This window comes from Vicugna pacos, chromosome 23 (assembly GCF_048564905.1).
Source record: "Vicugna pacos chromosome 23, VicPac4, whole genome shotgun sequence".
NCBI classification, from domain to species: domain Eukaryota; kingdom Metazoa; phylum Chordata; class Mammalia; order Artiodactyla; family Camelidae; genus Vicugna; species Vicugna pacos.
Window position 1 is genome coordinate 10842796 of NC_133009.1, and position 24684 is coordinate 10867479.

The 24684-nt window shown below is 44.9% G+C and overlaps 2 long non-coding RNA genes across 3 annotated transcripts in view; one reads left to right on the forward strand and one right to left on the reverse strand.

Moving 5' to 3' along the window:
• Nucleotides 1-340: 340 nt before the first annotated feature.
• LOC140688728 (uncharacterized) lies at nt 341-5798 on the reverse strand. Its single transcript, XR_012063483.1, has 4 exons — nt 5263-5798; nt 3849-3950; nt 3121-3231; nt 341-664 (listed from the first exon to the last, which is right to left on the reverse strand). It is a non-coding gene; the product is annotated as an uncharacterized lncRNA (long non-coding RNA).
• A 946-nt stretch (nt 5799-6744) lies between these two features.
• The window catches only part of LOC140688727 (uncharacterized), a 31944-nt gene continuing 14004 nt past the window's right edge, over nt 6745-24684 (forward strand). The window contains exons 1-4 of one of the 2 annotated variants that reach the window (XR_012063482.1): nt 6745-6869; nt 8902-9160; nt 9347-9481; nt 12960-13086. This is a non-coding gene — a long non-coding RNA (uncharacterized lncRNA). Of the gene's footprint in view, nt 6870-8901; nt 9161-9346; nt 9482-12959; nt 13087-24684 lie in introns of those variants that run through there. The other variant, XR_012063481.1, reaches the window with a different exon arrangement.

Genomic DNA, 24684 nt, shown 5'->3' on the forward strand with positions numbered 1-24684 from the left:
TAACTCCCTGCTCACCTGAGCTGCAGACGCGTTCTGTTGAAAGGCCTCTGAAAGTTGGAGCTGGTGGTACACGAACGCCTGCCATCTCTCCTGCCCCAAACTTACTCTCAGACTGGAGTCCTCACACCTTGAAAATGACCCTCTTTCCTTTGAGGGGCCTGCTCACCGTGTTGACCAAATCAGAAAGAATAAAGCAGGGTTCAGGAAAAGAACACAGCCTCTTCCCACTCACCCCCGCTCTGCCCTCAACCACAAGCCACATCGATTTCCCCAACCTTGAAATCCACGGACATCAAAGAAAATTAATCTCTGGTTCAATAAACGTTTATTGAATCTGTCCTATGTCTCAGACTCCAGACCAGGCATTTTGAGAGGATAACTAGAGTCAAGATGCTGTCGAGAACTTCAAAGTCAGGAAGCCCAAGAATCATGGTGGCCCATCTACTGTTGATTGTATGACCGAGAACAGCGACTAGTGTATATCGTCAACGTTGAACATAGGCCCTTTCCTTTCCTGCTTCGGGGTTTTCATCAGTCCAGCTGACAAGTGGCCTGTCTGCTGGAGTCAGTGCTGCCAAGTACTTTTCTTCCTCACCAATACTTCCAGCATCTCCTCTTCCTCCCTCCCAGACCAGCCTTAGATCACCTTGCTCTGGTAACTCTCCTGTTAGAAGAGAGAGATTGTTAGTCATTGTCTTGGGGAGGGGGGTAGAGATGGAAAACAAGTATCTTTTCTTAACCCCTTTGATCCCGGGAGAGGGGGCAGGTTAGCACCCCCAGGAGAGGGAGGATCCACTCAGAGAGGCATGGGTGGTAGAATCAATCTTGTCTCCCTACTGAGAAAATACAACACCAAAAATGGGATGCTGTAGGAAGGAGGGAAGGATGGAGACTGTGGCACTTAAAGGAGATTATAACTGATTTATAGTCCAACTGGGAAAGATCTGTGACTTGACAAATCTTTTGTGCTCATCTTTTAACAGTTTCCAGTAAACTCTGATATGTGTTTAGTAATATTTAAAAAGGAACAGAAATTGATTAGTGCCCACAGGGAGCTTACAGAAGTCGTGTGCTTACAAATTTTAACAACCATCTCTCTAGGGGGAGAAAAGCCCTTTTCCTAGCTTTTGCTAATTCCCATGGTGTAAACAGTCCCACCAGAGGTGGAATTTAAGCTCCAACATGAGGCATGGGGAAGAAATGTGCACCATCAGCTCTTGTTAGTTAATACGAACAGTCTCAGAACACCAACAGCAGGCAGTCTGGTAAACCAAGACAGATCAACACAGGACGCACAGGCAGGGGCTTCATTGATAACTGACTGACTGGCATCTGATGGAAAATCCTTAACCAAGGCCCAGAGAGGAGCATGTTTTAGAGACAGTACGAAAAATGATGGCACAGTATGTATATTTCCCTTTCTGGTTCCTTGGAAGCACCGAGAACTTTTGGAGGCCAGAGCCTGCAAAGACTTTGAAGATAAGCGAGACCTGTGCCCTGTTCCTCCCTCTTCAGAAGGAAAACCGAGATACACAGGCAGGAGTGATGCAGACAGTCTCTGCTTCAAACATTCAACTTTCATTAAAGGGTCTAATTTACCTTCCATTAGGCTGGGGTATTGAGCAGGAACCTTGCAAATAAACTAGATTTTTTTTATAAAGAAAGTCAGAACTCACTGGGGACCTCCAAGCACCCATGGGAGACAAGTGACCATCTATTCAGCTGATGGAGAGTGGGTGAAGGTGCCACCAGCATGAAGACACTGACTGTCTGAATTTGTGACTCAGTGACTTGCCCCAGACACAAGCTTTCTTGCAGAAACAAATCCACAAGTCTTGCTAGGTTCTGGCTGCCTTAGCCTTTGAATCATTGTTGAGAAATAAGCTCTATATGGGAAGAAAAAAAAATTTATTCCCAGGTGAAGAACCCCAGCAGTAATTTTCTGGGCGGGAGAGCTCCTGCTGCATCTCTTAGGCAAATGTAATGGGACAGCGAAGCCTCTGGTGCTGAGGGAGCTCCGGCTCCTCCCTGCCTGTAATTCATGACCCCTGCGACAGTTATGAGCAATGAAAAGGCGTAAGTCAAAGGAACATCAAGTAAAGCTAGATTTAGGAAAATAACACATTACATTTAAATATCCATATATATTTAATCTGTGTTTAATAATGCAAGGAATACATTAGTCAAGGCTTAGGCAGATTCCACATGAACGTTAGTTACAGAACAGCTTGGCCCTCGAAAAGTTTCCCAGCTTTGGCGCCACTAGAATGAAAACTTCTGGAGGAATGAAGCATGTCATTGCATACCCGGGGGCACTGCAGAAATGCAAATGGAAGGATTGCAGAGGTCGCCACAAAGTCGGGCTTGCTGCAGAGAACAGAACTTGGGGTGAGAGAGAGAAATCCAAAGCTCCAGTCTCTGAACTGACTTTCTCCATCTGCTGCCCGCTGCAAGGCAGAGCAGAGAACGAGAGGGAGCATCGTGGAGCGGCAGGGCACTGTGATCTCTAGACCAGCTGTTACTTTATCTCAGATCCCCTCTCCTGTCCTCGGGCTCTCACTCTAGATCACCAGATGGGGAATGGCTATTTGGGCCCCAGGAGAAAGTCAGAACAAGTCCCCAGGGTGCACTGCCCGGGCTCCAAGGCTCTTGCTGCCATCTGGAGGGGTGAGCCAGGTGAGTGCACTCGAGGATGAAGGAGGAATCACAAGCACGTCCAGCCTTTTAAAGCCATCACACGCCTCCAAAAGCTGGAAAAGGAACCAGCAGGGACACCGTGCAGTATATGCCAAGTGGCATCTGGGACCTGGAGGGAAATAAGGAGCTGAACTGCCAAGAAGTAGGAGAAATCCTCCTGCTTTGATCTGACCATCACCCAATACAACTATGATAAAGGCCCAAGTACTCTGAGCTTGGCATAACTCCCAGATTCATTTTGGGCAACTCATTCCCTGGTCACTAGAGTCTCCCTCTAGGCTCTGCCACTCACAGCCTTAACTGAGGGCGGTCAGTCTCAGGAACAAAATTACAGCAGGAATGTCTCACAGACTAACCCGATCTTTGATTTTACAGATGAGAAGACTGAGACCCAAAGAGGCAAGGCTGAGCATCCAAGTTTACCTAGTCAGTATGAGAACAGCCCAAGGTTGGAAGCCCAAGTCTCTCACTCCAGGGCTCTGTCCACACACAACACTGCCCCTGCTAGTAAGCAATGCCGTTGGTTTTGGAGATCTGCAGTAAAGGAAGGTAAACACATTAAATGTCAGGCACTGTGCTGAGAGCTTAAATATATGCTACCATCAAAAGAGTAAATACGAACCTACCTCAACAGAAGTTTACAGTTGAAAAGAAAGCTTGGCTCTCATGTGGCTCTGCCACTTTTCAACTGTCTGACAGTGGGTTGGTCCCTGAACTGTTGTAGGTGCTACTCTGCGCCTGTCACCTGTGGAACCTCCCTGTGTCATCCACCAAGTCACAGAATGAGTACCAGTCTAGTCCACAGCAGAAAGGAAGAGACGAGGAAAAGAAAACCTAGGTCAGGGAAGTGAGATGGATGCACCCCTCACAAATGCCTGCGGGGTGGGGGTGGGGGTGCAGAATCATGATGAAAGTCCAGATGGGACCCAGTCTGTATCCCTGAGTGAGCCGTGGAACACCTCCACGTCTGTACTTGCGGACTGTGTGTCCTAACTCCATCCCCTACGAGAATCGTCCCAGGAGTCAGAGCAGTCCAAGCTGTTCCCAGAAAAAGAATTGTGAGAGATGCAAAGACCACCTCCCTAAGTTGTTTGAACCCTCCTTCCAAGAACTGAGTCCTTAAAGATTCAAATGATCTGACATTTCCTTACCCCATATAGGGCTCCTCCCTTGGAGGGAAGGCAAAATTACCTCTTCATGTCTCTTTAGGTTAAGCACAACCTTGAGGCACATGCTCATTCTAGCAGTTGGCACTTGGAAAAAGAAAAAAAGAAAAAGAGGAAAAAAAGCATGAGCTGTGACTCACTAGTTGTTGTGAGCCAAGTATTTTGAATTTGCTCTGGGCAGGAAAATGGCCAGGGGGTGGGGTGCGGAGGGGAAGGGAGGACCAATGTAGAGGATGGCTGAGAACTATCCCAGTCTGTTCCTAGGAAGCGAGTACAGGGGAGATTCTCGGAACACATGCTCCTGTTCTTGTTGTTTCACTGCCAGGAGCCTCCTAAATCATTGTGAAATGGCTGCTTTCTACTTGCCTCGATCATGTATTATAGGGCATTAATAAATAATGGGAGGTTGTAGGACCAAAAGGCGGGAAAACCCAAAGAAAGGTGATGGAGAGGCCTAATTTAACAAGTAAATGAAAGAAGCTATTAAATCACAGTTAAATTATGCTGGCACCGGCAAAAAGAAAAAAAAATGGATTTCCCACTGCAAAATGCTTTCAATAAAAGATTGAAATTTCTCTCCTGGCCAACAAAGGCATCGCCCAATCGTAAGGATAGGAGTCTGTGGCCCGTAGCTCCATTCGATACAGAGCCACTGAGCATGGGCACAGATCTGTGAGGATGGAGAGTTTCAAGGTGCTACTCAATATATATTTTTCCTAGGATGAGTCCACATTCAGCATTTGGTGCCCCATCTACGATCAAGAGATTGCTAGTAGTCTCAATAGCCAGTTCGCTATTCTATGCCTGTTTCTCTGCTAAATCCCTTTGGCACATTTTGGGGCTCCCACCTTAGAAGAGAGGAAATTGACATTACTAAAGTTGTAACTTAAAAAAAGAAAACTCTTGGATTGTACGTACAGATTTCTGCTTGCTCAAGTGCCATCATTTATACTTTGACGTTGACTCTAATGCTGCCGGGTGGGAGGTGAACTCTTTCAGGAGAGAAGCTATATCTTGTTCATCTTTGTGTATCCAGAATCCAGAAAACTGCACATTTTATAAAACAGAGTTGGATGGAGAGATCCATGCATGCATGGAGAGGTGGGCGAATGAATGAATCCCTGTCTTATAAATTAGAGGCTTGGTGTAGTTAAGTGACTTGCCCAAAACTGAACAGTAGAGGATTGGAGTCGTAACCAGCAGCCAGACTTTCAGAAACTCAGTCCTGTGCTCTTTCCACATGACACATTGTCTCTCTTCAAGGTCACCTGGGAAACTAGATCAGAGCCTGTATTCACACAAGCAAAAAGCAGACACATTTTTTCCCTGTTGGGATTGTGTTTTTGACAGTGGCAGAGACTGCTGTTGAGTATCTGAAGGCTCTTGAGGGTCTCCCTACCTGAAAGAAGTTTCTGGAATCCTCTGGCAGAAGATCCACACAGAAGCCAGGACACTTCACAGGAAGGCTCTCCCTTTCCTTGTTTCCAGGGAGGTTTGCTCTGGTCTTGGCAAGAAAACTTGCTGCCATTCAACCTCTCAGACATGCTTGGGCCCCAGGCCCCAGTGGGAGAAGCATGTGTATCAACACGCCGGGGGAATAAAGTCATGGCAGAGTAGATTTGTTTGGACAGGCAGGCTTAGCGGTCTGACAGGGTGTGTAAGACACCCACGCCACCCTGCATTAAAAGAGGGAGCTACTTGGCAAACACTAGGTAGCTAGGGGATGAGTTTCTCCAGGGTCCCTGAATGGTCAGGGGTACAGAGGTTGGTTGGAGCATCTTTCAAGAGAGTGAAGGAGCCTCTGAAACTCTCTCCAGCTAGCAGCAGCTCAACTAACAATGGTTGCTTAGAAGAATCTTCAGACTGGGAGAGAAGACAAGAAAATCACCTTAGAGACCCGCACTCACTAACAGGAGGTGGTGTAGCAGGAAGAGACACTGCAGTGGACTTTGGAATCAGAGAGAACCAGACTCCACCGCTTACAACTTGCTACTTATTTTAAGAAAGCTGTCTAACCTTTTTGAGCCTCAATTTCCTCTTCTTTTAAATGGGAAGATTTTGCACCTACTGTATCAATTTGTAGTAGATTCATCTGCAAGTGACGGAAACTCTAAAACCCCAAGTAACTTACAGACATTAGAGAGAATAAAAAATAACCTGGATACAGGTAGTTTTAGAAGAGGAGGGTGGGTCCACAAGCCGTCAGGATCCAGGCTCCAGGCTCCAGGCTCCTGTTATCGGATTGCCCCAACTTCCTGCAGCACACGCTTACACCACATAGTTCAAGATGGCTTTGAAATCTTTAGGCACTCTGTCCAAAGTCCAGTCATCAGGCAGAAGGGGAAGGCACCATGTCCTCTTAAAGGATATTTCTCAGAAGTTCTCCAGAGCCCACCTTCTTATGGTTCATCGGCCAGAACTTAGTCACATGGCTACATCTCCATGCAAGAGGCACTGGGAGATTTCCTTTTTATTCCTAATGTCCATGTAACCAGTTCCACTTCTTATTAAAAGCAGGGGTTCAGTACTGGGACAATAGTCAATAAAGTCTCTCCCATCTAATTTACAAGGCAAAAAGAGATGATAGTTGTAAATCATCTGCTTCAGGGCCTAGCATGTAGGTAGTGCTTGGTAAATGCTAATGACTGCTATGGTTAACTTCACTCAGGAATAGATTTCAGGAGATTTCAGTGGGAGATCTTGGCAACCCCAGGACTTGACTTCACCCCGAGGACACTGTGTAATCCCATCAAATTTATGATTGTGATCAAAGTGAAGGTCCCAATGAAATCAAAGAGTGAACTTGAAGAGGGCTCAGAGGAGAGAAATGAAGATGAGTAAAGCACTGCTAAACAGCGCTTAGGAGGGAGAGCTTGAGGAAGCCATGAAGGTTTCAACCAGAAGGCAGGGGTCTTCAAAGGTGTGACGTCTGTGGTATCAGCGATGACAGCCAAACTCTGCTTTCCTCCACTGATGGTAAAAGCAAAGAAAAAGAAATGAAACAAGGTAAGAAGGTAACAAGGTTTGGGGTGATATCTGTGGTTCTCTTGTAAATGGGTTTTCACGCAGGGGAAAGAGATGGAGGGGGTGAAGGGATTATTGTCAATGTGGTGAAGAGCCGTGTTACTGGCACTTTGTGGCTCTCCAACAGGTAGTTCCTGAATAGAAGAAGAAACAGTAATCATGTTGGAAAAAAATGGATGTGAAGACTGTGTCAGTCAAGGTTCTTTTTTAGAAAGAAAGTCACAGAGACTGATTAAGGAAGTGGCTCATAAAATTGTGGAGGCTGGCAAGTCCCAATCTGTAGAATCTGGAGACCCCGGGAAGAGTTGATGTTGCAGTTTGAGCCCAAAGACAGTCTGCCTCTGCCCGGGGGATTCTCTCTTCCCCAGAAGAGGACAGCATTTTTCTTTAGATACTCAACTGATTGGATGAGGATCACCCATATTATGGAAAACAATCTACCTTATTCAAAGTCTCTGTTGTCTAAACGTTAAACTCATCTAAAAAAAATACCTTCATAGCAACATCCAGATGTATTTGACCAAACACCTGGGTACCATGGCCAAGCCTATTTGACACAGAAAATTAACCATCACAGAGACCATCAGTGTCTTATCCAGCAACAGAATCATATTCACTAGGGCACCTCTTTTTGCTGTTAGGTTCTTTTTGCTTAAAAGGCCTTTAGTAGACCAAACAAATAGATTACTCAAACAAATACTTTGCAATATTTTAAAATACAAAAAAAGTGCATCAATGAAGGGGTTAGGCTCAAGAAACAGGTAATAGGTTTTTATTTCAGAGTGGAAAAAAATTAAAAACAAAAGCAAGGGGAGGGGCTTTGGGCCTTCAGACTGGACGTCCTGGAACAGACTGAAATGATAGAAAATGATTATAGTCCAGGAGGTGGCTGATGGAGAACCTGACAGATGAAAAGTCTGTTATTGACTAAAGTGGTTAATGGATATTTCATAGAAATTAATTGAATTTCTGCTCTCATTGCTCTCAATGGAACTCAGGTAGCTGGGGGAGGAGGAAGAGTGAGTGAGTGAATACTCTGAGTGTGCGACTGTGGATATGTTTATATTTGAGACATATTTAAATGAAGGAGAAAGGAATAGGGAGGAGAAGGGTAAGGATATCAATATTTAAGAAAGCTTTATTTTCTTGAAACGAAAAGTGCCATATGAAGTGAGGAAGCTCAATGTCCACATTGACTTTCCCTGACCAGAGAAGGACAAGAGGACCTATGGGTAATCTGAGGGGTGCTGTGATGACGCCTATCATCTTCTCTTCTGGTCAGTCTTCTTGGAAGACTCACCATGGGTCACTCCTTTGGGCTGTAGCACTGGCTCACTGGCACATGGAGCAGAGACCAGATCTGGCATCAAGAGCTCTAGGTCATTATGTATCTGGAGAAAACTCTAGTTCAAAAGGACACATGCACCCCAATGTTCACAGCAGCACTATGTACAATGGCTAATACAAGGGAGCAACCTAAATGCCCATCAACAGATGATTGCATAAAGAAGCTGTGATATATAATATACAATTGAATATTAGTCAGACATAAAAAAAAATAATGCCACTTGCAGCAACATGGCTGGACCTAGAGATTATCATACTAAGTGAAGTAAGTCAGAGAGAGAAAGACAAGCAACATGTGATATCACTTATATGTGGAATCTAAAAAAATGTACAAATGAACTCATTTACAAAACAGAAACAGACTCACAGACATGGAAAACACACTTACGGTTACCAAAGGGGAAAAGGAATGGAGGAGGGGTAAATTAGGAGTTTGGGATTAACAGATACAAACTACTATATATAAAATAGATAAACAACAAGGTCCTACTATTTAGCCCAGAGGACTATATTCAATAGCTTGTAATAACCTATAGTGAAAAGGAATGTATATATATGTATTTATGTATAACTGAATCACTAGAAACTAACACAACATTGTAAATCAACTATATTTCAATTAAAAAAAAAAGCTCCAGGCCATTAAGGTCATGAATAATTCCTTCAGCACAAATCCAAGTCTTGAGCAGAAGCCAGGAGGACCCTCCAAAGCCCAGCCGTGACCATGCCTTACAGCTCAGATAACTCCAGAGGCTACCACGCTAGATGAATCCAGTGCTGGTATATTTGACCTTCACAACGTGAAAAATTCTCATTCACATCAGGATAGCATAAAGTAAAAGCTTTCTCCATGCCATATCTCCCACCACCACTACCAAAAACAACAAGCTGGCATCTCCCTGGTGCCAGGGACGAAGATGTGATTGGTAAGTGGATACAATCTCTCCAACCTGTGAAGTGCCCTGCCACTTAGTATCCCTCTTATGATACTTCACCTTGTTCTGCGATGTATTACGGTTAGAAATAGACTTGTCTTAATTGATCTTCACACTCAAGTCTTTCCTCATTACAACGTAACTTACTGGAGGGTTTTCTGTATTTCTCCTTTGCAGAGCTTAGGACAGTTGGCTCCAGATTTGATTTAGCTTATCAAACCTCTATGAGCACCTGTCCTGGGTCCTATTCAGCTAGGGACCAAGGAAGAAAAAGAAAACACAATCCAATCTTCAAAGGAACCTGCAGCTAAGGTAACCTTTCTTTTTCACCAAATAACAAACAAAAATATTGGTGGAGTTGTTACTATACTAATGACATAGAAGCAGTAGATCCTGGCTATGTGGAGGGAGCATTCAATTTGCACTAAAAATTGCTCACCAAAAAAATTAAGAGTACTTACAAAGCAATCATCAAACACGAACAAATGACACCGAGTTCAAATTGCAGGGCAGGGAATGAGAAGGAATGTGGGTGGGAGGGGTCCTTACAGAGGTTCTCTGAGGGGGTAGTTAAAGCACCTGGGATGTTATTTATGATGCACTGAAGGCTGTCAACAGGATTCTTCCAGGGGATTCCACCTGCAAGGGGAAATCATTAAAAAAGGAGGCCTGTTGCACCGGAATGGACAAAGCCTTCCAGCTTCTAGTTTAATCCTTCTGACCCTGGAGATGAATTTCTTCTTCTGTTGACCTTTTCTTCAGTCATTGACTATTATTTATGTTTTCAGCCAAAATAGCAAATACATAGTGAAGAGGCTTTGATGTCAGAAAGACAAGGTTCAAATATCAATTCTGACCCCGGTTCACTGGAAAACAGAGCAACCAAGAGCCTGAATTTCCTCATGTGTAAAATGAGACTAACAGTAGCTAACATAAAGGGCTGTTGTGAGATAATTTTATTGCTTTTGCACTTGGCATCACGGATGGAACCAACAAGTGGGAGGGGTGGGAAAAATATCCCACCAACTTTCTAAAGATGGTTTAAGAGCCAGGTGAGGGTTGGAAAGAGAGCATCAGTACAAGCAGGAGGATGAATGACCAAAGGACTTTTTCCATTAGACTGTGCAGGGGCTTCAGATGCGTTGCTCAGAACTCACCTTTGTTAGTTTTCTCAAGACAGGGTTAAATATGTAAGGAGAAGAATTTACATTTTGTTCCATAGAAAGGAGATACTTTTGTAAAATATGACGTCTTGTGCAAGAGGCCAAAGGCATCGCTTGTGAGAAAATATGGCTCTTGGGCAAAGATCTGAAATCTTGAGAGACATGAGCTCAAATTTTGTACTGATCCTAAGGAAAGGATTATTCCCACCAAAGAAGAGATGAATATGGATGATCTGTTCCGGTTTCCTTGGGCTTTACAAATGCATGTGTTCACACCAAATCTCACTCTACGTACTGTACACGAGACCAAACTTAGGGGAGATGAGATCAATATTGAAGCCCTGTCTGGGATCTCATCTCTGTAATACATTTCTCATTTACTTTAGTGGTTGAAATTGAGCTAATTTCCGTCTTTCAAAAAGTTGTTTTGCATTTTTTGATCGGGGAGAATTAAATTGAATTAGATGGGTCTGGAGTGGTTATTAGAACCATTAGATCTGGCATAATGGACATGCCTAGAGAAAATATTTACATAAGGAAATCAAAGCTGGACTCGTATTTCATCCAGTGCTCTGACCTCTATCAGAGTTCTGACAGGCAGAATTTAGCTGAATATTTCTTAAGATGGAACATATAACTATAAAATACATCCTGTAAGATATTTATATAAATCAACATTTCCTTTGCTCAAAGGGAAAACTGCCAAAAGAGGGAGAGGGAGGTCTTTTCAAATATTTATTGGCATAATTTCCATTTGAGTCCTTATTTGAATTTCACTCTCATTTAGAATACAATCCTGACAACTCCATCACTAATGCCAGCTCTGACGATATTCCATGAAAAACACCAACGTAACATAAAATCTAGGTGCAAAGAGGATTATGATGTCATGTTTAAAAAAGGGAAAAGAGAATTAAGAGACCTATCTGAAACTATCAGAAATGAAATTCTCTTCGGGATAAAATGGTCTTTTCCAGAAATGCAGCCATTTAAAATAAGATTAAAGTGATATTTTATAAGAACTAAAGCAGAATACAAACTGCTTCTCCCTGGATGAATTCAGATTTGCATACAATGGAAGGCAAAAGAAAAAGAGGGCGTTTCTAGGCTATTAGATTGAAGCTTCTCTACTTTGTTCAACAATTTCTCAACATACAGTCCTACATCAATAACACCAAGGGACCGTGTTAATGAAGAACATTCTAGGGCCCCATGACTTCAGAATCAGAATTAGAATGTGATGGGGGAGACAGAGAGACTCTGCATTTTGAACAAGCACACAGGTGATTCTAAAACTCACTGCTATTTGAGAACCTCTGGTTTGGAGGGTCTCCGGGAAGTATAGGTGGACCAGGACAGAATTCAGAGCTTGCTTCATATCCCAAGAAACCCTAGCTCTATTCAGTAGTCTTTGTTTTCCAGCCCTTTCTTTCTATAACCACCAGAGTGACCTTAAACCTAATCATTTAATACAGTCAGAAGTCAATCTCCCTAAGCCTCAGTTTTCTCATGTATAAAGTGGGATCATTTGTTTCACAGGTTGCCTTGAGCCTCGAGGAGGTGATTGTCTTCTAAAAATGTTAGTCCTTGTTACCATTATTGTTACTCTAAGGACAAGGTTATGATAATAAAAGATAACTTGGTTTACCTAACAGCATGGCTACTGTTAAGAGAAGGAATATGGAAACCACAAACTAAGTAGCCCAGCAAACAACTAGCTGGTAAAATTCTGTGTAATCAAGAAACATGTCCAGAGTAAATATGAATCAGTTGGTTGACATCCAGAATGATGGAAAGATTTTTGATGGGAATGACAAGGTAGAATTAAGTTGGGACCAAGCCACGGTGATGTGTGAATGATCAGACCAGGGTGGCTGCCAGGTAGCATGTGGTTTTGTTTCTCAGAGGCATCTGGATGGTGAGGATTGGTGAGTGGGGACACAGACAGGTAACTATCTTTGTGGAAGATCTGGGGACTGAAATCAGAGAGGAAAAAAGAAACTTCCAAAGGCTTGTGTCTGAGATGTAGTAGGTTAGCTCGAGGAAGCAGAGGCAGAAATGGCAATTAGAGGTCACAGCAAAGAACCAGTGAAGAATCCTGAGGCTGAAGTTCATTGCCAACTGTGAAGCAAATCATCAGAATGCCCAAATGGATGGAGTTTTCAAATATTTCCCTGATCCTAAATGATGCAAATTTAATTACTGAAAAACATACCCTTGCTCTCCTTGCAGGCTCCCTGTGTATGCGGAAGGGGGTGGAGGAGGAAAGGAGGGAAGGAGGGTGCGATGCTTCTCCTGGAATGGAAACTGGAAACACCAGGCCCAAAAGTAGCTGCGTTCCAAAAGGGTGGAGCTCTGGCTTCCTTTGTGTCCAACTCTTGGAGTTTAAATTTAAACTGAGGGTCCCTCCCCTTGAAGCCCAGATACATTGATGTTTTCCCTGGGAAGTCCGTCGGTGCCCAGCTTTTGCTTGCTTTGTTCCCTTGGATGGGACTGCCCTTCTTCACCCCTGTCTCTGAACTTTGAAGTCCTAATTATCCCCAAGGACCAATTCTAAGTGTCAATTCATCTACCATCCTATTCATTACATCCAACACTCCCTTCTCTCTGACCTATGTTGGCGTTAGGTATCTGCAGATGGATCTGTGTTGAGAAAGTTCTTTGAGGTCAAGGACTATGTCTGACCCACTATGTGCCTGAAGTTGTCTTCTTCCATATAGCAAGCATGTTCAGAACACGTATATAACAATACCCACCGCATCCTATACCTTAACTGGACTTTGGGATGTTGTTCACCCTGAACTGATAGAACATCATTCAACAGACCCTACGGAGGAAGAACTAGTCATGGGATTCTCTGATCCTTTCAGTAGGATCTAAAGAAGGCTGCTTCCATGCCAGCAAGCAGAGGATCACAACAAATGGATACCTTAACCAGAGACCTCTGTTCAGAGGGATCATCTTTTATTGACACCCCGGGACCCCCGTCTGGCCTTATTCTGCTGTCAGACTTGCCCTTTCTCACACAGTTGCATGTGGACAGGATGGATGCCTTAGCTCGGAGTACACTGGCGGATCTGGCTTATGCCTAGAATTCCCTCTTACTGGTTGCCTGTTGCAGGAGCTCCCTACTGACTGAAGTCATAATCCAGATCAAATCAATGACAGTAAAAGATGTCCAGTGTCTGGACGTGGCTCCTTTGGACTCTAGGAGGAACTGGCCAGGTGTGACTCCAGTTCATATGCTTATTTTCACCCAGGCCTTGGCTGTGAACATCCTAGTGAGTGGATCCATATTAACAGGGATTCTCCAGCAGGAAAATTCAATTCCAGCTTCTGTTCTTAGAGGGCTCAAGGATGGCTTGTGCTGGAACAGAGTTTCAGATCACTCAATCCAACACCTTATTTCAGGAGGAGACAGAAGTCAGAGAGGGGAAAGGACATCCCCAAAGGGACCTAATCAGTTACTGGCCAAAGTGGGACTAGAGCTTCAAAGCTTTTCAGCATCTCCAACCAGTCCTCCATCTCTAAGGAAAGCATAGTTCATTTTCCTGTGTCGAGCATCCCAGATCCTCACGTCCATCCCTATCAGAGTACAACCTCCCACTTGCTTTACAAATAGATCAAGACAGTCCCCTCCGTAAAAATGTAGTCCATGCAGGGACAGCTCACCTGGGCGAGCAGACTCGTCCTGCTAACGTGCAGGGCTGCCACAGTCTTCCGCTCATAACACCCTCCCCCGCACGCCGCCCACCTCCCACCACCTGGCTGTCTTCACACATCAGCTTCTCAGAGAGCACTTCTCCGGGGTCCCTGTTGAAATTGTGCCCTGCATACACACAGCCATTGATTATCATAACTCTCTGATTTTTCAATCTCCGGGGTAATTTTTGTGACTTGACGTTATGGTATTTATTTACTTGGTTAGTTTATTTAGTCTTCTCTCACCAGAATGAAAGCCCCAGGAGGTCAGGGACCTCCTCTGTCTAGTTCTCTGTGGTGTTCCCAGCACCTAGAAGACTGCCTGGCACAGAGTTGGTATTTGGTTAGTGCCTGTTATGTAAATGAGTGAATGGATGGATGGAAAGCAATGGAACTCTGGCTGTCACTTACAGATAAACAGGAATAGGCTGTACACAGAGGGAGGGAGGAAGTGATCTTTTAAATGGGCCCCACTAGCCAGCAAAGACTAGAATGTTAACACAGTGGCCACATTCTCTCCATTAACTACAAATCAAGGGGGGAAAGGAGACAATGTCGGGCCACACATTTTGACCTCATTGTCTGATTTATTCAAAGAGCTGCTATGGAATTTTAGTCCAGTTAGGGCACACTGTGACTGGCACTACACACATGCACACAGGGAGTATGCCCAAACATGGATACTCATTCGCACCCTCCTATTGCCTCCTGCCTGTTAAATACTCTAAGAAAAACATTCAAGCTAAAAATGACATGTTAATCTCAGGGGATTCCACCTCTCCATGGAACCCAAGAAAGTAGAGAGGCTGGTCTATTAGGAAAAACTAAAATAGGGTCCCCAAACAATTATATTTGTCATTTTTCCCTGGAAATATTTGTTTAGTCCAAGAACTAGCAAAGAAATGTTGAAAACACAGCCTTTTTGATATCGTTTTTTTTCAGACAGTTATATCCCCTCTGCCTTAGAGATCTATCTGGCATTAAGATATAAACATCTTCCAAATTAAAAAAAAGAAATTGTTTGGTTTTTTTTAATACAGAAATGCCCACAATGCAATTTGTTTCTCATTAAGCACTGGATGTGTCCCACTATGGCGGAGAATTCAGAAGGAAACAAATTCAAACTCCAGTTTAATTTCCGTTTTCCTGTTTAGCTCCAAGCTCAGTACGTGATCTTAGAACTTGACAGGGGTAACATTGCACCTATTAGCACTCGTCAACCAAAAGTAGATTGTTCGGGTTTCAATAAATGTTTTTTGAATTGGATCTAGGTTGGTGAGAAAATAAATTAAGTCAGAAGTTCTTTGAGACAAATTACATATTGAAATGAACAGTTTGATGCACAACCGCTCCATCACCTGCCCCACCCTGCCAGCCACCAAAAAAAAAAAAAAAAGACAGAAAGAAAGGGAAAAAGCGGAAGTCTTGCTTTTCAAGGCTGTGAGAATGTCTTCAGCTGTTACATCTGTGAGCACTTTACAAGGCAATGTCTACGGTTTGATTTTTACAGCCCATGTTTGATTGGAGTTTGCATGACATCTGGGGCTGTATTTCTGGCAAAATTTCAAAGCTAGTGATTTCTGGTTTTTAATCACCAGAGTGTTTATTTTCTACCATAACATAATTGTCCATGGCTCCACTTTTATTTTTGATGGGAGCTGTGCAAAATGAAAATCAGGGTGAATTGGTATCTTGACCTTATAGCTGTCAAGGCTCAACGGCTCTTACCTGCTCTAGAGGCTAAAAGCCGGTGTGCTGACCTCATCGTGTTGGAAAAAGTGAACACACGGCCATTGTCAAGGACAAGACCCTCTCAGACAGAACAAAGGGAACAGGAAAGGCTAATGAGGGAAGAGGCCGGGCACCCCCGACAAGCACACAGCATCCTGCCTTCTCTGCTGAGACTGGGGTCACGTCTGTGGCCACAGGTACCACGTGCGGAAGGGTAATCTGCTCAGAAATTATTTTCACCCCTTTCTACTGAGAAAGGAAAACATCACGATTGAGCTGCCTGCTTTTCCGTAAGGGAATGAATAAGCGCTGGCCTCTCATTGTGGTTTCATGCAACTGCCCAGTGTACACGAAAGGAAGAACCAGAACACAGGCTGCTCGCCCCAAACTCACCGGGGCACCTCCCGCCCAGCGTGAGGGGATGGGGGTTTGCTTGTCTGGCTGTGATTGATGACTTCTCTTCCTGTACGTTGGCTGAAGCTTTTTAAACTCAAGAGATCCCAGCCACTAGACCCGTATCTAAGGAGGTCAGTGATTTGCCCAGGGTCACACAGTTCGTGGCACAGCTAGCCCTTACAAGACTCCTCTACATAAACCAGAGCAGGGGAGGTAGCGGGGAATGAAAAAGAGGGTAACACGAGGGCCTTAAATTTCTAAGAGCTTCATGCCATGGAGGGGCTTTGAGAGAAATTGACAGATGCTGTTTTCAGTGGCCCACCCACTGCCCCTCTTGCTGGCTTCCCTTTTCACCAAGCCCTCCTTTACTCTGAGTTCTGTCTGGGCAAGTCCTGCACTCCTGGAATGCATCTTTGCCTTCCTTATCTGGGGGCTAATCACTAAATAGCAGGTGGCGAAGATTCTGTTTTTCATCTCTCTTGCTCTCTCCCCTCCTCTCTTGTACTCATTTCCTCAGGGCTATGAATCTCTGAATCTTAAGCAGGAAACCTCCTTGATCTGTTCACACCTGGAATAGCACCCTCTCTTTGTTTGGAGCATATGGAAAGGAGCAGGGTGAACCGAGAGAAGAAGCCATTGTGTAAAGAGGGAAGAGAGATGTCAGCAGTTAAATATTAATACACACACTCTATGAGGCGTGGACACGTACATATTTCAAATAAAGCATTCTGTCTTTCAACTTCTGTATTTCCCTCCTCATCTCCACTCCAGCCAATGTCTTACAAGACAAAGAGTATTTACTGCGTGTCACTTTGTTTATCAATGCTCCACTCAAGTTAGAAAGAAGCAAAGTATCTTTGTAAGCCTATTTGGGGTTTAAATAACAGACAGCCTAGAGGCTCCCAGAGATGAGCCTACTTTTTGCTCCTACAAATGTTGGAAACTAGTGCTTGAGGGGAGCCGTCACCAACCCCCCGGCTTCTGTGGGTGGTGGGAAGTCCCAGCCTGCTTTAAGCTGCACATTCTGTCCTCATCATAGGCTTTCCATTTGGACTTTGAGCTGTCAACTGGTGTAGACTCCCACCTTTAGTCATCATGTGTCTCTAAACCCAGAGACCGCTGTTTGTGGACCACTGAACATTAAGCTCTCTAAGAAAAAAAAAATGGAACAAAATATTAGACACAAAGATGTGGATTTAAATCCATGAGTTCCAATCTGTGGGTCCCAGGACCCCATGGGAGCACCGCATTTGTGTGAATCATTACCTATCAATTGACCAAATAGTATGATTCATATACATCTATTCTGATACTTCTACCATATTTATTTGTTCTATGAATATACATAAGGTGCCTACTTTGTGCAAGGAACTGGGCTAGGTGTTGAGGATACAATAGATGGTGAACAAGGCAAATCAAGTACAGCCTTGTGGAGTTTCCGGTCCAGTGGTGAAGACAGGCACAGAGAGTTACAGAAACACAGAGGGACAGCAGTAACTCGGATTTGGGCTGGCATGTAGATAAGGTGGTGATTAACAGCATTCAAATTCCTTTAAAGGTGACAGCCTCTGTTATTAAGTATTTGCTCTACCGACACACTGCTAAAGTGTGAGTATTTTTGTCTGCAGGTCTATAAATTTTTTGAGATTAAAATGTGTTCTTTATACTAAAAAAGGCTGGACACCACTGACCTAAATCAGCCCCAAGAGATGTCTTTTCTATCCCAGATGAATGAATTAAACAGCAAGAAGTGATATTTCACCAATATTCCAGCAACTCTCAGGTGGGCAGTTCTTTTCTAGGTCTGAGTTGGCGTTGCTTCATTGAGAGTTAATCTCAGAGCCCTCTGTACCCCATTATCCAGAAACGCCACCTCTCCAGGGAACCCGGGAAAAACCGAGAAAGAACGTACCCATTTGGTCATAGTTTCCCGCCTCCCCCGGGGGGAAGAGAGCAGCCCCACCCCCGCCCTTGACTTGGGTGAGGTTGGAGGCACAGTCCTGCGGTTGGTTTTGGTATGCTGAGGAATTGCAGGCCCAGAGCCGCGGGACGTGACTTGTTGCTCTATTAGACACGCTAGAAAATCTCCTGAAACAAAGAAATAAAGCAAAGATTAGATGGGAGGATTTTCTTGTCAAGAATTACGAATGCAAAAATAACTCAGAAAATATAGCTCTATTTGAACAGGGGCCAGGCAAGATAATGGACAGGAAGACCTGCGCAATGCGAGGTCTTATTTAAATCAAAATGATCCCCCAAATCTCAGCTCCCAGTGAGGCCCCTGTGTACATATTCAAGGGTAGAAATATTACAGGGACATCGCTATTAGACAATGTGTGGTAGACTGAACGTACGAATGTTAATAAAATATGGTCCTTCATGCAGCTTTTAGTATAGAAAAGGTAAAGAGCAGTGCTCATTTAAAGGGTAATTAAACAGTATTTTAGGCTTTGTGACAGCCGCATGGGGCGCAGACCAGTGTGTGCAGGGAACGCTAGGTTTAGAGTCAAGAGACTGGGTTTTATCCTGGTTCTTTGTCTAATTTGACTCTTTCTTTTGGCAAGTCACCTTCCTCTTACCTTCAGTGCAGTTTCCTGACCTATAAAATGACCAAGTTTATTTCTAGCTCCTAGCGCTATGATCCTGGGCCCCATACCAGAAAGGACTTCTTTTTGTTTTTTTCATTGTATTTTTTTATTGAAGCGTAGTTGATTTCAATGTTAGTTTCAGGTATACAGCAAAGCGATTCAGTTATACATGTACATACATACATATTTTCTTTTCAGATTCTTTTCTATTCCATGTTATTACAAGAAATTGACTTTAGTTCCCAGGGCTCTGCAGTAGGTCCTTGTTGTTTATCTATTTTACATATAGTAGTGTGTATCTGTTCATCCCAGGCTCCTGATTTATCCCTCCCCCACCCTCAGAGAGGACTTCTAAAGGATTTCCCTTGACTTAATCAGCTTATCTGGTCGTGTTTATCATTCCTATATACCTGGTCACAGCAGGACAGAAAACCCACAAGTTTGCAGGAGGTCTGGGTTGTGGAATAAAATATTTCCAACAGACCTCAGGGTTATCCACAGGTCTTCTCCTAGTGATCCACAGAAAGACGCATTAAAGAAAGGAGATCAAAAAGCCAAAACTGAGGACAACCTGGGGGCCTGCCTGTAGGAAAAGGATCCACTTATGTAGTAGCTAAAACATAAGCGCATATGTATCTCCCCATGCCCTTCCTTACCACCCCACTCCCACCACAACCACCAAAAAAAAAAAAAGAAGAAGAAAGAACACAGCAAAATCTTTGGCACGGCTAAACCTCACCCATTTTCAGCCCCGATCTTCTTTCACTGAGGTAATATCTTTATCTGCTGCCAACTAGACCTGTTGATGTATGTAACTGTTGCTTCACTCTGACTCATCACAACTTGCTTTGTGGCTGTGAACCCAGCAGCCATTGTTTCTTGGTGATCTCTGAACTACTTCTTCCAAAATGCTGCGGGGCAGTCATGGCACAGTGCGGGTGAATTGCTTTCTCTCAGCTAGTCATCGGGCTTTGGCCCGGCTCCCTCCTGATCCCTCTTAAGAGCTCCTGAGAAGTCACAATATAGAAGCTCTAGTGAAAACCTCCCACATTCTGCTAATTCCATACGGGGCTTTGAAAGAGTAAAAACTGGGCATCCAAAGCCCCCATCAAGTCACACATGCCACGCCCTCCAAAATCAGCCACTTGAGAAGATGCAGCAGTGGGAAGAGTGCTTGCACTTTGAAGTCAGATAAACTCTAGTCCGACCAACGCCAGTGCAACACGGAACTGCTCATAGTGCCACATACTCTGCTGTTTTTGAACAGTGGACGCCTTGATTGTGCTGCCTATTCTTTCTGAAATACTCTGCCTCACCCCACAGCCTTTCTTCACTGAGCTAACTCTTGCTTATCTTTAACACGCAGCTTCAACATCACCTCCTCCAGGAAGTCTTCCCTGACCCTCCCCAGCTGTATTGGATGCTCCCTTGCTACTCAGCCCAATGCCCTGTATGTAGCTCTGTCATTGCACTCACCATATTGTTGTATAACTGCTGTCTTCCTCTTCTAGACTCTGAATTTCTTGTCCACTAGAACCAAGTCATCTTGCTCATCTTTTTTCTCTCCATAGCTTAATGCATAATCTAGTATGTTTATTGAATGAATACATGATCTGGTTCATCCGCTTATTAGCAGCAGTTCTGGGAAATTTAAATTACTTTTCTGGCTCTCCATTTGCTCATCGATAGCCTGGAGATAACAATCCACTGCTCACTGAGCTGTTGCTCAGATTTGGAGGTAACATTCGTAAAGACCTAGCACAGTGCTGACGTACGGGCATGGAGAATTGCTACATATAGTCTGGGGATCTGCCAGGGAATGAGGAAAGGGGAAGGAAAAGAAGCAAGCTCGTTTTAGAGCCATAAAGACTCCCACAGTCAGTCTGCGACCCTTTTCATGCATGTATTGTCCCAACCAGTGGCTCCCCCACTGCAAGGAAGCCTGGAAGTCTTTTTTGCTTTTTCTTAAATGAGAAATAGCAGATCATTCCTAAAAGATCATCCCTTTTGCTGGACTGGCTGATTAGCAGTTACTGTTGTCATTTCTCCCATTGATGTGGGGCCCTGATAAACCCAAACTCCCCAACCTGCAACTCTATTGTAAATAGATCCTTTCAGGTGGTGAGGTCAGGCTTACCCAGAGAGCTTCTGGTGATTTATCTGCACACTTTGCGGAGGAAATGAGGAAGCAGCAGTAGCCTGAGCCTCCTGGAAATTTGATAAGTGGCCTGACATTTGGAGGATTTGCTCAAGGTGTCCAGAAAAGTTTTCTGGTAATGGACATAAGGAAGCAGGGGCAGCTTAGCAGAAGCAGACAATTGCTATGGCAGCAAGTGCTGTCGGCCTGGCCCACAACGTCACGCCACAAGACCATCCCCACGTGCCCCGAGTTCCCCCCAAACACACACACACACACACACACACACACACACACACACTGCCTCCCTCTGGGAACACACAGGGCCCTCCACTGGATAAATCCGCCCAAATCCTCTGGTAAATCAGGCTGAATCAGACCTTGTGAGTCATCTGGAGCCCATGCCAGTCAGGGTTAATTTATTCAATAGTCTTTTATTGAGCAAGTGCCAGTGCCAGGGTCTGTGTGAGACCCTGGACGCCAAATCTTCTAGAACATGCCTGAGAGCCTTCCTCTCCAAACCACTCCATGGCGGAGAAAGCATCTTAGTCAGAAAGTCGGTGAGACAAGGGCTTGGCCTGGAGGTATTGCCAAAGAAGAGAGCTGTGCTGAACCAGGAGTGAATCATTACCATCCAGCTCATTCCCCAAGGATGCACAAGGGGGTGCCAAACTGCTTTCAGGGACCCACCAAACAGCCACCCAAGCAGAGCCTGGGTGTGATGGCAAGTTAGCATAAGAGGGTCAAGGACTGAAGGAAGAGCAAAGAGAAGGAGGGCTTCCTACAGAATTTCTGCCACTCAACCATGGCCAGAGAACCGAGAAATAACTTCCCTATGGTAACCTCCTGAGTGTCCTAGGGTCCCAGATGTCAAGATGACGGAACTTTTTTCTAGGGAAAGCGACAGAGAGTGATGGTGTGGTCTAGTTTGGATCTGGCAACTTGGGAGGTTCTAAAAGATGTCTTAAAACACTCATGTGGTCTTCCCGGGGAGACGTAGGTTTATAGCCCCTCCCCTTGAATCCAGGCAGGCTTCTGACTTGCTTGTAGTCAATTGAACGTGGCAGAAGTGATGCTCTGTGACTTCTGAAGCTAGTTGGCAAAAGGCCTGGCGGCCTTCACCTTGTTTGCTGGAACACCAGCACTCTGAGCCCTGAACCCCGAGCCACTGTGCAGCTCCGAGGCTGCCATGCTGTGAGGAAGCTCAGGGATGCAGAGCAGCCATGTGTGGGTATTCTGCCCGACAGCCGCGCTGAGGTCCCCGCCCCCAGCCAGCAGCGCGGGCCAGACTTGTGAATGGATGAGCAAGCTTCCTGATGATCCCAGCCCCGAGGCCTTGAATTGCCCCCAGCCTTGAGTCTGTGGCTCTGGACGTGGCAGAGCAGAGATAGGTAGTCCCTGCCATGCCCTGTTTGAATCCCTGGCTCACAGAATCCATGAGCAGAATGAACTGGTTGTCTGATGCCATGGAGTCTGGGCAGTTTGCAGCGAGTGGCTGGGCCTCAGAGATCCAATGATCTTGGAGGTGCAAGTGAACGGTGCTAGAGAAAAGAAGAAAGAAGATGCAAACAAGAGAATGACACGATGAGACGGGGACCATGACCTGAACGATGCTGTTTGTACTGTTTTCTCTTTTGAGGTGGAAAGGGAAACAGAATGTAATCACATTTCACGAGCCATCCCTAGGCTTAACTTCCGGCGGCCCAGCTTTGCAATAATCTAGGGGGCACTCACGCCTGCAAGTCCACCGTCTTCAGTGGCATGGCCCCTCCCTTCCTGCCATTCCACTCAGGGAAGACAGGAGCCTCAAGCATTTCAGAGGGCCCCCCATGGAGGGAAGTCAAATGACTTCACAGTGGGACCTCAGTGCTGCTGTGAACCCAATTTGGAAACTTGCAGTCAGGAATTCATTCTTCACAACAAGAGAGGAAGGTCGCTTCCGGCTGATCCAGACCTGGGCAGGGGCTTCTGCAGTTTCTTTCCTTCACTGCCGTCCAAGGGTGCTTCCGGAGGAGGTGACAAGGACTGTGTCTCTCCAAACGTGTCCCAGAAATTGCTTAGTTATCCCTGAGATGATTGACAGTCACCATCCTAAAAGAGACCCCAGCCAGCATGGAAAGTGCTGATTTCATCCCAGCTTCCAGGGGTTACTGAAAAGCTCTCTACTCTTTGAGTTTCTTCCATTTCCACTGCTTAGAAAAAAGACCACCTTCTCACCCCCCGCATCCCTCCCACCAGACAGCAAGGAATTTTTATCCTGCTTAAACAGCCCCTTAGTAGAGCTCAAGAGCATTTTAAGAAAGACCTTTGACACCCTTGCTCTAGGAGGAAAGAGAGGAGGTCCCTCAGCGGGCCCAGGTGGGAGCCTGAGAGCTCACCCAGCAGTCAGGGCCCACGTTGGGGAGCACCCAGGACGTCTGGAGTCCTTGAGGACAGGCATGGTCAGACCTCTATACAGTCAGTGGAGAAATTGGCAGGGTGTGTTCCCAGATCTGCAGAGCTCACCTGTGGTCGACCTGTTTTGGTTTTCTGAACAGCCCCACTTCCCAAAGGTCCAGGCATGTTGTCAGAAGCCCTTTCCATCGGTCTCAGTTTGCTCTGATTTTAATAGCCTCCTTCAACTTAGTGGCTGAATTAGACCTGAAGTTACAGACTCTCTGAACTAGAAGGAACCTTAGAAATCACCCAACTCAACTACCCAGGAAGGGGAAGTGACTTGCCCTTGGTCACCAACAAAAGTTCTTTGGTGTCAGCATTAGGACTAGAACTAGGACCACTGGCTCCCAAGCCAGGACTCTTTGTACAGTGCTCTTTGTGCTGGCAGACTACCCAGACAGCTGGCTTCCTGAAGAGGATGGATCAAACAATCTTCTTGAGCCCAACCAACCCCAAGACTCATGGGTTCCAAAGATCCTGTCTGCAAACACCACTCCTTCCTCCTCTCCTCCTTATCTCAGTCCCAGCCTCTCAAACCTCTAGAATAATTTGGAGGCAAGCAAAACCAGCCTGCCTTCCACTCTTTAGGCATCCTTAGAATTAAAGCCCCTGGTCATTTTAGACATTAAGACTTTCCCACCCACCTCTCTCTCCCGTTCTCTTTCTCTTCCCCACCCTGGCTCTGATTTCATGTCTACTTTTCTGCTTTCTTAGCTCCAGGAGACATTTCACACGGCCAGGCTTCCATACAGACTATTTCCTGTAAATGCAAACACTGTTTTGGACACACCAATAAAACTTAATATTGGCCCATGTGCTATTTGAGGCTTTTTCAATAAACCATATTCCTGGAACACATTTTCAAACAAAGTGAACTACCAAGAAGAGAATGTGGTTATTTGTAGACAATGGAGGAACCACTTAGACATAAATGTTATCGTAGAGGGACAGAATGTCCTATATTATAACTGCTTGGGTAAGTATCTGTTTTGTCTCAATGGGACTGACTCCCAAAGGGTTGACATCATGCCTTTTCTTCAATTCTGCATCCCTCACAACCCCAAACGTACCACTTTTCACATAAAAGGCTGCTATAAATGTTTGTTACATTGAATATTTTAAAATTTAGTGAGAGTCTACTATATGATAGGCAGAGGGCTAAATGTTTTCATAGCTTTTAAAAAATTGATTCTCATGACCACCCATCAGTTATTGATCGCCATACTAGTGATGTTTTACAAGCCACCCTAACAATTCTGACTCCAACTCCATTGTGTGTGTGTGTGTGTGTGTGTGTGTGTGTGTGTTGAGGTGGGGTTCTCACACCAACCAAGCGATTCTGCAACACCCACTGGATGTCCT